The sequence below is a fragment of the Trichosurus vulpecula genome, chromosome 3, assembly GCF_011100635.1.
Source record: "Trichosurus vulpecula isolate mTriVul1 chromosome 3, mTriVul1.pri, whole genome shotgun sequence".
NCBI classification, from domain to species: Eukaryota; Metazoa; Chordata; class Mammalia; order Diprotodontia; family Phalangeridae; genus Trichosurus; species Trichosurus vulpecula.
The window spans coordinates 226,611,529-226,626,228 of record NC_050575.1 but is presented as its reverse complement, the minus strand read 5'-3'; the positions used below and the strand labels follow the sequence as shown (position 1 = coordinate 226,626,228).

The window sequence follows — 14,700 nt, the reverse complement described above, 5'->3', positions numbered from 1 at the left end:
CCTGACAACTGGATACAGTGGGATCCAGTTCCTACTCTTATGCCAAAAGTGTGTTGAGGAGTGTAATTGCCTACCTTCTGACCCATTGGGATTCTGCCCCAGGACCTTCTCTATTCCCAGGCTACCTTTATGAGAAGACCATTTCCATCTATTGGCCTGCCTCTCAAGGCCTTCTTTATCAGAAGTAAGGCACCTTGCTTTCTTGACCATACCCTCCACCTGATTCTGCTCCCTATGATGCTAACCTCCTTCAATCTCAAAGGACACAACTTCTCCATCTGCCGGGAGGCTGAACATCAAAGTAAGACTTCAAAATGTCTAGTATCATGCTTTCTTCAATAGACTTTTCTCCAGCCACCGATACTCTACTAAGACTCAGTGCTCAATCATTAGCAGACTCCCATTCCCTTTTGTTCTTTTGTTCTGAGCAATCATGACCCTTTGGTGGCCACCATACCAATTCAGTTCCTTATCCTCAACTTGATGCTCCCTCATGCCTACCCATCTCAGTTCTACTCTCTACAATGCTCCACTCCTGATCTTCTCATTCCTTCTACTAAACCCTGTAGAATGCCTGGTCCATAATTAAGAGACTTCATTTCACCTTAAATCTTTCTTTCCAACTTCTAACTTCTTAACATCTTCCAGCCCTCACTAAGACATGGTCCCTTCTCAATGACACCACTTTCTTCTCCACCCTTTCTACTATTATCTACAGTTTCTTTCATGCCTCCTGATTCACTCATGGTAGGGGAGTAGGTATACTCTCTACTTCCCACTGCCACTTCTGGACCCTCCCTCAAACTCCCTTCAGTAAGCAACCTTTAAAATTCTTGCTATCCAAATGTATCCTTTGATCCAAATCTAGGTCATTGTTATTTATAAACCACAAAGGACATTTTCCTTCCTCAAAAAGTGCCTAGATCACAATGTTTCTCTCATTCTATCTCCTACTCTAACAAAAGAAGATTTCAGCATACATATTAATTAGTTCATCACCCTGTATCTCTCCTTTTCATGGCTAAATTTCTTGCAAAAACCATCTATAATTGGTGTCTCAACTGCTTCTTCCCTCACTCTCTTCTAAACCCTTCATAATCTGGCTCCTGCCCTCATCTTTCATCAGACACTTCCCAGTCTAAACTTGGCACTATCTAATGACCTTTGCTCAATATTGATCCTAGTTGACTTTTCTGAAGCATGTCACTCTCAGTTTTTCTTTCTACATATTCTCTTCTCTCTATGTTTTCATGACATATTTCTCTCTTCAATCCCTTTCTACCTGTCTGACCATGCCACAATCTCTTTTTTTTGGCCCTTTATCCATGTCATGACTTCTAACTGTAGGTATCCTCCAAGGATCTGCCCTTAGTTCTCTTTCCCTTTTTACTATATACTATTTCACTTGGTAGTTTTATCAGTCCCATGAGTCCATTTATCATCTCTATGCAAATGATGTATTTATCTAGCTCTAGTGTCTGCTGAGCTATAGTTATACACCTCTAATTGCCTCTTGGATTTTTCAGATTGAATTCCTATAGGCACCTCAATCTCAACATATCCAAAATGTAACCCATTATCTTTCCCCAACCCCTCTCCCCCACTTCCAAACTTCTCTATCACTTTTAATGGCACACTATCCTCCCAGTCATCCAGACCCACTATCTTGTCATCCTGGGGCTTGTATATGTCCTTTCTCCATACTCCTATGACCACTATCTTCATTGTCCTTTCACCTCTTACTATACTACCACCAGAGCCTTCTAATTAGAGTCCTTGCCTCAAGTTGCTCCTAACTCCAATCTATCTTCTATTCACCTGACAAAGTGATTTTTCTAAATTTCAGTAGGGCGGACCATATCACCCTGATGTTTGCATATGTCCAGTGGCTCCCTATTACCTCTGGGGTCAAATATGAAGTCCTATGTTTAGCATGTAGAACCCTTTATACCATGGCCCCTTTCTTATCTTTCTGAGCTTCTTATACATGACTCCTCTCTATGATGCAGCTACATTGGCCTACTCACTCTTCCTTGAACACAACATTCCAACTTTCCACACAGTGCCTTTGCACTGGCTTTCACTAATCCCTAGAATGCCCTGCCCTCTCATCTCTTCCTCTTGGTTTCAAGATTCAGTTAAAATCCCACCATTCTCTAGAAGGCCTCTTTTGGTTCCTCCAGCTACTTTTCTGTTCAGATCACCTTCATGCACCGTACATACATCATATACAGCTAGATTTTTACATATTGTTTCTCCCATTAAAATGTATTCTTTTGGGAGGGGGAGGGGGGGAAGGCAGGGCAATTGGGGTTAAGTGACCTGCCCAAGGTCACACAGCTAGTAAGTGTGTCAAGTGTCTGAGGCCAGATTTGAACTCAGGTCCTCCTGACTCCAGGGCCAGTGCTCTACTCACTGCACCGCCTAGCTGCTCCTAGAATGTATTCTTGATAAGAGCAAGGATTGTAGTGTGCATGTGTGTGTGTGCGCATGCATGAGTGTGTGTTTGCATTTGCTCCTGGCTGTCTTCTCCATATCTACCATGCTCTTACCCTCAGTTTCTCCTCCTTTCAATTTCTGGAGACAGACGCCAATCAATTCTTTCATTATTCCTGGAAAGTGTGAGTCAATCAACTTCCTTATGGCTTTATTAATATTTTTTTCACTTTCAAAACCAAACTATCCCTCATTGGATACCATTCCTCTATATGTTCTGTATTCCCCATTAGAATGTAGACAAACTTCTTCATTATTTTTATTACCAGTACTTAGTAGAATGCTTCATATATCCTAAGGGCTTATTAAGTGCTTTTTCATTCATTCATTCCCTCATTCATTAATTCCTAATAGATGCTGAACCAGTGTCCTTGCTCCACTTCCCTCTTGTTTCCTTCAGGACCTTGTTATAGCAGTCATCTCCTCTCTTTTGTGAATTTCATTGTCATCCTCACTTTTCCATCTCAATCAGCAAATAGGATTTTGCTAAGCACTTATTAGATACTAGACACTGTGCTAGATGAGAATCTAGGCCAAAAGCAAAACAGTCCCTGCTATTAGTAAATTTCTATCCTGTTGGGGGCAAACAAGCATGTGTTTGTATGTATACAGAATATATACAAAATGGATATGAAACAGTTGTTAAGGAGGAATGTTTTAGAACCTGGATTGTCTGGTTCTTCTTGCAGGAAAAAGGTGGCATTGAACTGAGATCTAAAGAAAGCCAGAGACTCTAAGCGGAGGCAAGGAGGAAGACATTCCAAGCACAGGAGATAAATTAATTTCAACCTATGAAGATGTCATGTATGAGGAGCAATAAGCAGGTGAGGATGAATGGATTGTAGAGTCTGTGAAATAGGACTGTAAGAAGCCCATAAGGTTAAGTTGGGGAGAGGTTTTAAAGATATTTGAATGCCAAACAGAGGAAATTGTATTTCATCCCATAACTGTTACATAGCTTATACTGATGTTTATTGAGTAGAGGAGGAATATTGTCAGACATCAAGCCAGGTTGCATTTATTTAATGCTTCAGTCATTGTGTTAAGCACTGAGGTTACAAATACAAGCAGAAAGAAAGATAATGGCTTCCCTCAAGGAGTTTTTATTCTAATGGAAGAAATTATATAAAAGGGAGCTGAAATATAAAGTGGTTTGGGGCATGATGGCCAAGTCTAGAGAATGAATGATGGCTTTATCTAGGCCTTTTCTCAAAATTGTAGTTCCAGGAAGAACTCTGGGAAGGGGTAGGAAGAGGCAGCTGAGGCATGACAGCAAAGTTTTCAACTTAAAGAAGATCATTTTGGCAGCTGAGTGGAAGATGATTTACAATCAGGAGGCTATTGAAATAGTCTAGGAGAGAATTGATAGACTGGAACTAGAATGGTAGATGTTTAAGTAGAGAAAAGAGGACAGATGGAAGAGTTATCATGGTAAATTTGGCCATAGAATGAATATTTGAGGTGAAAGAGAGTGAGAAGTTGAGGATAATACCAAGGTTTACTCCAATCATTGAAATAAAGGTGGTAAACTTGACAATAACAGAGAAGTTTGGAAAATGGCTGGGTTTTGGGGAAGAGGTAACAAGTTCTGTTTTGGATGAGTTAAGTTTGAGATGTTCCCCCAACACTCATTTCAAAATGTCCAAAAGACAGTTGATGATGTAGGACTAGAACTCAAGAGAGAGAGAGAGTAGGGCAAGATATAGATTGCAGATCCAGAAGTCATCTGATTTTCTCAATTCTAAAAACAATCCTGGCCTTGGATGTTCTACCCCATTAAACTGCCATCCTACATCTTCTCCTCTTTTGAATTTCTTTAAAAATATCATCTGTGCTAAATTCTCCCACTTCGACACTATCTGCTCAATCCTGAAATGTCTATAGCTTTGTTTCAACTCCCACCACTCTACCAAAATGATTACTTCCATGACCACTAATGCCTTCCTCATCACCATGTACAATTGATTTTTTTCCTACCCTTCATCCTCCTTTATATTGAAATCACTGTCAAGGGGGTCCCAGGGCTCCCCAAACTTGTCTTTTCGAGTTGCCCTATTTTCCAGAAACACTGGACTTGGTGTATGCAAGAGGCCCTGATGGTGTAAACGATGAATTCCCCCCAGCTGACATAATGTGGTCTTTGCACCCCAAGTTGGACGCCCTGTATGCACCCACCAGAATGAGAAACTGCTTCTGCAGCTGGGATTCTTATAGATAAGCAGACCATCATATCTTCATAGTCTAGCAGCTACTAAGGAAAAGAATGTTGCTTTTGCCTTTTTACCTGTTCATGATTCTCCTCCCCTTTGGGAAAGGATCAGTCCATTTCCCCTGTCCTATGACTTCCCTTCTCCCCGTAACTTAAATACTAAGACTTTCCCTGAACTGCTGGACAGCTTGGTAGAGGGAGTTCCCCCAAGCATGTGCCTTTCTTTTGTAAAAAAAAAAACAATTGCAACACATGTCTCATGGTCTTGTGATATTGTTTTTAGTTAATATCACTATCGATGTATATTTTGACTTCCTACACCTATTCTTTTCCTTCTCTAATCCATCTATCATATCACTGATGTAGGAATTATTCACCTTTTTTGTTCCACACACCCCTTTAGCAGATGGAGACCCTTTCTCAGAATAATTTGTTTAAATATATAAAGGACATATGGATACAATTATATTGAAATATAATTATGAAAAAATTAGGTGGAGGAGGAAAGTTCACAGAACCCAGATTAAGAACTCCTGCACTAGCAGATTAATCTTTTTTACATGTTGACCTGGTCATATTACTCATCTGTTCATAAATCTTCAATAGCTCCCTATTACCCACAAATAAAGTTTTAACTTAGGATTCAAGACCCTTCAAATTTAGTAGTATCTTCCATTTCCAGTCTTACAGCATGACTCTTTGCCATTGTGACAGGCTTTCTCTTGAACCTAATCCTACTCCTATCTACTGCCTGGATATACTAGTACTTACTAATTCAGGGAGCAGAAAGCTCTGCCCCTTGACAGTTGGTTTCCAATGCTTTCTTAAGATGGGTTGGTTCCTGATATCCCAACAGCTGCCACAGATGAAGGTGGGAAAAAGAAAGGCAAAAGCAGCAGGAACCCCATTCCAGCTGCCAAAAAGATTTGAGGCAAGGCCCTAATCAAGTGGGACAGATACAACCCAGGTGCTAGTAGAGGAGGACCAATTCACTCTCATTTGGCTAGGAATGGGAAATGTGGACTTTTGCAGACCTCCAGGTCTTCACCTCCCCCTTAACAAGTCATACTATTTATTATAAATGTTCACAGTTGTGTCTTATACCCCTAGTTCACTATGAGCCTAATAGATGCCAGAGATCACATCTTATGTGACTTTTTCAAAAGTCATCTGAGGTACCTAGCACATTTGTCCTCACAGATAAATAAATATTAGAACTTATTGGTTTGAATTGAAACATGGTACTGAGTGGGATGGAGGGAGGGAGTGGAAATGAGAGAGAGGGGAAAAAAAGAAAAAGAAAAGGGGAGGAGGGGAAAGAGGGAGGAAGGGAGAGAGAAGGAGAGGGAGGGAGGGGGAGAGAGAGAGAGAGAGGGAGAGAGAGAGAGAGAGAGAGAGAGAGAGAGAGAGAGAGAGAGAGAGAGAGAGAGAGAGATTGGGTTACTGTAGATTTCATTGGTTGAAGGGAAAAATTAGTGTGTCCAGAAAACTTAAGTGGAAATATGTATCTATGATTTTGTGGTGGACACCTGGAAGCCATTTAAGATTTTACTATAAGGCATGTACTTCAGGTAGATCAAGTACAGAAAGATTCCATATATACCAAAAGGTATATATGTGTGTGTGTGTGTGTATGTGTGTGTATGTGTATATATATATATATGTGTATGTATATATATATATATATATATATATATATATATACACATACATACATACATACATATACCACAGTAGCACTTTTAAGAAGGCAAGGAACTGGAAAAAAGTAGATGCTTATCAATTGAAGAATAGTCAAACAAATTGTGATACATAAATAGGATGGAATATTATTGTGCAAAAAGAAATGACAAATCCAGGGAATTTAGGAAAAGTTGAGATTAGTATGAACTGATACAGAGTGACATAAGCAGAGCATAATGACTACAGAAATATAGAGGAAAAGATTCATTAAATGAAACTGTCTGTTGTAGGATCATGACCCAAAGTCGGTCCCAGAGAAAAGACGAAGAACTTCATGTTCTTCCTTTCTTGAGGAAAATGAGGGGCTATAGATATAGAATGTTGCATATGCTCTTAGATGTGGTTGTTAATTTTGTTTAGTTTTTTTTTTCTTTGTGACAAGGGAAGGCTCACTGGATAGGGAAGGATGGGGTGAAGGGTATTCTGAAATGACTATGCTATAAAAACAAAATGGAATGATAAAACATTTTTTAGTCAGTTGGTAAAATAAATAATAAATGTTTTGGTTTGAAAATACCCCCAGAAACAACAACAAAGGAATCAATCTCAGGGTAATGTTGGTCATTATTTGGTGGTTGGGAGAGTGACCTTTGACTAGCGATTGTAGTAGCTTTGAGTAGTCAGTAAGTGGTGGTGAGATGGTATTCTGGTCATATTTTGCAGTGAGATCAGAGAGCATGTAGAGGCTTCTGGGAGTGATTGTAGTGTATTTAAATCAGATTAGTGAGAGTTTGAGAGACTCAGTGCACGGCGATATAGCAAGTGTGGAATGTCAGAGGCTGTCCCTTACAATTTGATGTAAGAAACTTCCCATCAGGGTAGGGGGAAGCCACAGAGGAAGACTGCAACCTGGTTGCTAGTGCCTTTCCAGCCACACAGTACATAGTAGCTATTAAGAAAAGACATATGATCAGGTTCTGTCCAGTATAGTCCACCTGAATCAAGGTCTTCTGGATTTGCTTCTAGTTGCTATTTTGGGAAAGAGAATTTGATGGGAGAAGGTAGAGGGACGTTAATGTGTGTACCTACAGCATAAAGACAGCATTTTTTTTTGTGGGATAAGAAAAATCCACAATTATCAAAGAGAACCAAGAGTGGGGAAAAAAAAAAAAACAGAAGGAATTTTTTCTCTCTTACTCCCAGAAGAACATGTTACTTTTACGTAAGAAAAGGGAGAGCCAGAAGTCTGCGCCCCGCCCCCCCGGCGACCCTTCCCACTCCTCCCCCACCCCCACCCCCCACCTCCCGCCACCGGGCCTCTCCTCCGGAGCTCGCGGCTGCCCCAGGCCAACGCCCCTGCCAAGTGGGGCCGGCTCCTGGTCGCGCTGGACAGCGACCCGTACGTGCAACCGGCCCAGTACCGCGACCAGCACTTCCGGTGTGACAAGAAGGACCAAAAGAGGTTATTGAAGAAAAACTATACCCTGTACGTTGGGAACCTGACTTTTTACACCACCCACCACCGAGGAGCAGATCTATGAGCTCTTTGGCAAAATCGGTGACATCAAGAAAATTATCATGGGCCTAGATAAAGTAAAGAAAACAGTATGTGGGTTCTGCTTTGTGGAATAATACTCCGGAGCAGATGCTAAAAACGCCTTGCCCTAAGTTAATAGGACTCGCCTGGACGATCGAAATATCCAAACAGACTGGGTCGCGGGTTTCAAAGAGGTCCAACAGTATGGACGAGGACGATCTGGGGGCCAGTACGAGATGAGTATCGAAAAGACTGTGATGCTGGCAGAGGAGGCTGGGAAAATATGCAAAATCAATGAGTGATGGAAGCCCTTCGTGTACAAACAGGCGACTTTGGCTGGTTGCCGGATCCCTCGAATAGCAACGCTCAAGTCCTGAAAACAGCTGATGGTATAACAGGCTGTCTTTGGTTTCTCTTCCTCCACACAGGAATTAATCCCCAAACCTCGAGTTGGCTTTTCCACTCTAAAAATCATTAAATGTCAGAAACTAAGCAAAAAGGGGGGAGAGAGGGAGAAACAGGGTCATTGTGTGTCATAGACCCTGAGAAATATAACAGTGCAGATAGGATAGGAATTAAAACTGAAAGAAGATGGCAAGTAAAGAAACAAGCTCAAGCACCTTGACCACCCTGGAGGATATTATTCCAGTGGACATTCATCACTTTTAGACTTCAAGCCTCTAATCCCAAACAAGTCTTCAGCAAGGTAGAGTAGAACAGTCATGGATTAATTATCAAAAAACAGGGTTTCTAATGCTACCTCTCCAGCTTTCCTGTGGACCTTAGACAAGTGATTGTCTACAATCACTTTGGACTTCTTTGGACTTTAGCTTCTTCATACGAAAATGAAAATTGGTTTAGTTGACCTTAATATTTTCTTCCAGCTTCAAATCTGTGAGCCTATGAACTAGAACTCACAGCAACACAGCCAGAGAACAGGAAGAAACTTTAATGGTCATCTAGTCTAATACTTCTTTTAATAGAGTAGGACAGTGAGGCCCAAAGAATAAGTGACTTGCTCAGGGTCATACCAGTAGTAAAGGGTAGAGCTGAGATTTGAACCCAGGTTTGCTCATTCCAAACCCAGTTCTCACTGAGTTATGTCTTGCTGCCTCTACTGCACTGAGGTGCAAATCTGGAAATGAGCCAGTTCATCCTCCTCTCTGGGTCATTGCTTTGAGGGCTCAAGTTCCAAGAGGAGCACCGGGGGAAGTCACAGAGCCCACCCTTATCGACTAAAAGCCTCCTCTTACTACCCGATCGGCTGACTCTCTGAGCTTGTTGGAAACAAGTCCCAGAGCCTCATGAACTGGATCTCAGCTGGTGTCACAATTGGGGGCCCGCCATGGAGGAAGCGAGAGCCTTTCCCTGAGGCCCCAGGCTATGTGACTTCTCCAAGGCTGCATCCCTGCCTGCCTTCCTTTGGCAAGGGACTGAGAACAGAGCCCTTATTATGCTGGGAGAGTACGCTCCAGCCACCCTTCAAGTCTATTCATCACTGTTCAATAAAGTCCATTTCTTTGATACAGTATCCTTGATGGTGTTTTTTCACCGTTCAGGCCCCAGCAATCTGGAAAGCTCAGTGATTTGCAATTGGTCTCTCAGTCGTTAGGGTGAATGAGAAAGATTCTCCTGTGGATGTGGTCTGTGGGCCTGGCAAGAGAAAAAGAAAGGGGAAAGGACAGGCTGAGATTTTTAAATTAATGACCAAGCTTGGGTAGAGAAGGAGGGAGGGAGAGCTGCCTCTAAATGGGAGCTGCAGGGAAGACAAATAGTCTAGAGGGCACAGAGCCGAAGGGGGGCCCCCTCTATTTGGACCTTGAGAGAGTCAGTCATCGGTCTGTGCCACTCCAGAAGTGAATCGACTTTGCTGCCTAGGAGGAGAGAGAAGAGAGTGGCAGGCCTTGTTGCTCATTTCAAGAGAAGAGAATGAGGGGAATAACTTTGGGGCTGTCAAAGAAAATGACTCCTGGTTCTAAGTTAATGCTCCTCTAGAGTTTGAGCCACTCCCTTTTGACAAAAAGTCAGAACCAAAGATGAGGGTGGGGGAGGGTCACAAGGAGTGAGGGCATATAGCTCTGTGAATATGAATGTAGTGCAGTAGTGAATACTCTGAATGTAGTGGAAAGAACTCTGGAATGGGAATCAACAGACCTGGGTTGAACTCTGCTCTGTTCTGGCCTCAGACAAATCATTCAATTTCTCTGGGCCTCAGTCTCCTCATCTCTCAAATGACAGTTTTGGGGTACATGACCTTTAAGGTCCCTTTCAGCTTTGTATCCCATGATCCTATGACCTTGGACTGTGTAGGCATGTCTGTTAAGCATTACCATCCAACAGATGAGACTACCAGTTCCCATTATGAAAGGATCATTTCCCAACCTTTCCTAATGGACTTTGGAAAGGAGTGGTATGGTACAGTGAGGTCACTCGATTTGGACTCCATGACCAGTGTAGTTCTCAGCTTTGCTCCTGAGCACCAACAGCTGATATTTATGCTCAAAGACTCCGATAGATTTGTGATCTCATCAATTAAGATGCTCCTTCCAATGACATGGATTTCAATACATCCATGCTTGCCTACCCTGTCTAATTCTTGTCTGGGTCCACCCATAAATTCACCACAGGGGATCTACCTAACCATTGCTTTCATTCTTCAGAATTCATCATTGTTTTGATGTTATAGTCTACTCAACCCCAACAACCCCAACATGTATTGTATTCATTTGTAATCCTTCAAAGAATGTTGCATTCCATATCTCACTGCCATATAACAACTCACACATTTGACCCTCATGGCAACTCCTAATATATCATATAATCATAATTATAACTGGTGCTGATGTAGTGCTTTACATAACAATGTCTCATTTAATCCTCACAGTAACAACTCTCTGAGAAAACTGAGGCTGAGGGAGGTTATGTGATATAAGGAATTTGGAGTCACAGGACCCAAGTTTAAATTTCTCCTCTGCCACATAACTATATGCATCGCCTTGATAAAGTCACTTAAACTCTCTAGGCATCAGGACCCTTTACTATAAAATAAGAAGATTGGATGAGATGGCTTTTAAAGTTGCTTTCAGCCAAATATCCATGATCTCATGACTTTCCCAGGCTCACATAGCTGGGAAGTGCCTAAGGCTAGATTTGAACTTACTGCTAGAGCAGTACACTTTCCACATTGCCATGTTATCTCTTTCTACAAATTAGGAAAAGGAATAGGCATTTATTAAATGCCTACTATGTGCCAGACATTATGATAAGCACTTTAAAAATATTTTATCATTTTATAGGCTATTGCAATAACCTCTTAACAGGCCTTCCTACCTTTACTTTCTCCCTACCCCAAACCACTCTTCATACGGATGCCTGGAAGGAAATAATTATTTATTAATAACCTACTAAATTCCAAGAGCTTCACAAATGTTATCACATATGAGCTTTACAACAACCCTATAAGAGAGATGCTGTTATTACTTTATATGATGTGACCTTGGGCAGATCCTTTAGCTTTCCTGAGCCTCAGTTTAAATAAGACTAGTCTTTAAAATGAGAAAATCAGGCTACATAATTTCAAATGACCCTCTACCCCTGAATCCTATGAAACTACTCAGGTAAGAGACCTGGGGCTGTTTTACTCCACACATATGACTCTGTATCCTTCTACCTCTTCCCTTACCTTTAGATTGTTAGGGCTCCCATACAGGAGGAAGAAAAGAGGAGAGATGAGATCAGAAATTGTAGTTGTTTCACTTGGAGATGATTTGGGTAGTTAGGAGAATGAGGGAAATGACTTCATTTGGATACAAGAGGAATTAAACAGTGATAATGAGTGTACTTGGAAAACTCTTGAAAGTGAACCTAGAGGGCAGAAACAAAATGGCAGAGAAGATGCAGCAACTCTGCTGACCTCACCAATTCTGGTGGAGCAGAGTCAACAAAAGATTGGGGTGAGACAAATTTTTAGCCAAAGGCAACTTAAGAGGTTAGCAGGAGAGGTCTATGACACCAAGGTGGTGGTCCACACCACCATGGTAATACCTCTGAGGAAACATCACCAGCAGGCCTTATAGGCAGCTGCAACACTGGCAGCAGCAGCTTCAAGAGCTCTCAGCCCATGGAAGGTAAGGGGCTCAGATAGCTGGTCAAAAATGATTAGAGAGGATCCTTTACTGACACTGGGTTTAGGAACCTATTGAATTGCCATTGCAGGTCCAGGTCCTAGTTCCAGGGCAAGGAGAAATATTCTAGTCTGTGCTTGCAGGGAAACAGGAGACCCAGTCGCAGTTGCAGGATGTAGTAAGGGTACTTGTGGTTGCTCACAATGGAATAGGGGCCTGGTCTCAGTTCCAAGGCAGAAAAGAGAACTAGAGCTACGGTCATAGGAGAGCAAGAGACTTCTTCTAGGGCTGAAAGGAGAAGGGAAACAAGGACCTTTCCTGGGTAAAGATCAGAGCTCAGATCAGGATAAAAATTATCACATCTCTCCTTGTATCATACCACTTTGAAAGCACTGAAAACTTACAGACCTCTAGAACTAGCTCTGGAAATAATAGCATGAAAAACCTGAAGCTTAGGACAGTACCCCCTCCATTTCAGAAGCAGAGCCCAACTTAAAGTTAAAAGTCAATAAATAGCATAGAAAAACCTCCCCCCAAAAAGAACTGACTGTCAAAAGCTACTATAGTGACAGGAAAGATCAAGACAAAAACTCAGAAGAATACAATGATGCCAAAACAGCTATAAGCACAGAAGAAAGGGCAGACTGGGGAAAGGGCCAATCAGAATATATGCCATCTTGGGGTGGGGAGGAGGGTAGAAATGGGGAGAAAAATTCGTAACTCAATATCTTGTAGAAATCAATGTTGAAAACTAAAAATATTAAATAATAAAAAAATTTTAAAAAAGAAAATCTTTGCCAAAAAAAAAAGCTACAAGCAAAGCCTTACAAAATGTAAATTGGACACAAGCCCAAGAAGAATTCCTGGAAGAGGTCACAAAAGGTATTAAATACCAAATGAGAGAGGTAGAGGGAAAAGTGGGAAAAGAAATGACAATGGTACAAGAAAGTTATAAAAAGAGAGATAACAGCTTGGTAAAAGAGGCACAAAAGTACTGAAGAAAATAACACCTTAAAAATAGAATTGACCAAATTGTAGAAGAAACACAAAAATCCACTGAAGAGAAGAAGTCCTTGGAAAGGAGAGTTGGCTGAATGAAAAAAAAGTCACAAAAGGTCGCTGCACAATATAATTGCTTAAAAATTAAAATTGGGCAACTGGTATCAATGATTACCCGAGACATGAAGAAATAAAAAGAAGTCAAAATAATGAAAAAATAAAAACAAATGTGAAATATTTCACTGGAAAGGAAATAGATCAAGAAGAAATAATTTAAGCATTATTGGACTACCTGAAAGCCATGATAAAAAAAAAAGCCTAGGCACCATATTTCAAAAAAATTATCAAGGAAAACTGATTTAATATTCTAGATCCAGAGAGTAAAATAGAAATTAAAAGAATCCACTAATCACTGCCTGAAAGAGATCCCAAAATGAAAACTCTCAGGAATATTATAGTGAAAATTCTGAGCTTCCAGATCAAAGAGAAGATATTTCAAGCAGCCAGAAAAAAAAAAAGTCAAATGTCATGGAACCACAATAAAGATCACACAAAAGTTAGTAGCCTCTACATTGAAAAAGATGAGGGGGTGGAATATGATATTCCAGAACACAAAGGAGCTAGGGTTACAACCAAGAATAATCTACCCAGCAAACCTGAGTATAATCCTGCAGGGGAAAATTGGATATTTAAAGAAATGGAGGACATTCAAGCATTCCTGATGAAGAGACTAGAGCTGATTAGAAATTTTGACTTTCGAATACAAGACTCACGAGAAGCATAAAAAGGCAAACAGGAAAGAGAAATCATAAGGGACACATTAAGGTTAAACTGTTTATATTTCCGTATGGGAAGATGATACTCGTAACTTCTAAGAACTTAAACATTATTAAGGTAGATAGGATTCTACATGAGTACAAGTATAAATTGACTCTGATGAGATTATCAAAAAAAATGAAGAATTGAGAAAGAGTGATGCACTGGGAGAAGGGTAAAGGGAGAGGGAGAACATGAAAAATTATCTCACATAAAATAGGCACACAAGGAAGAACTTGTATAGTGGATGGGAAAACAGGGAAACGGGGTGGTGGGCAATGCTTGAACTAACTTACTCTTGTCAGAATTGGCTCAAATTGGGAATGACATAAATACTCAAGTGGGTATAGAAATCTATCTTCCCAACAATGAAGTAGGAAGGGAAGAGAATAAAGGGCAGGGGGAGTGCTGATAGAAAGGAGGGCAGATTAAAAGAGGCAGTAGTCAGAAGCAAAACAGACTTTTGAGGAGGGACAAGGTACAAAGAGATAGAAAGATAAAGGGGGGAAAGATGGAGTTAAATACACAATAATCATAATTGTGAATGTGAATGGGATGAACTCAACTCATAAAATGGAAGTAGGTAACAGAATGGGTTAGATACCAGAATCAAATATGTTTCATACACGAGAAACACTTTAAGCAGAAAGACACATAAAGTAAAAATAAAGCACTGATTCAAACAATCCTTGCCCCCACCTCCATTTTCCCCTTTCCTTTATTATACTTCAGGTGATGTAAAAGAAGCAGAGGTAGCAATCATTATCTCAGACAAAGCAAAAGCAAAAATAGACGTAATTAAAAGAGATAAGCAGGGAAGCTACTTTTTGCTAAGA

At 40.8% G+C, this 14,700-nt stretch overlaps 1 pseudogene; it reads left to right on the top strand.

Annotated features, from left to right (window-relative positions):
* The first annotated feature begins 237 nt into the window (after nucleotides 1-237).
* LOC118842399 lies at nucleotides 238-8,227 on the top strand (annotated as a pseudogene).
* Nucleotides 8,228-14,700: the final 6,473 nt, after the last annotated feature.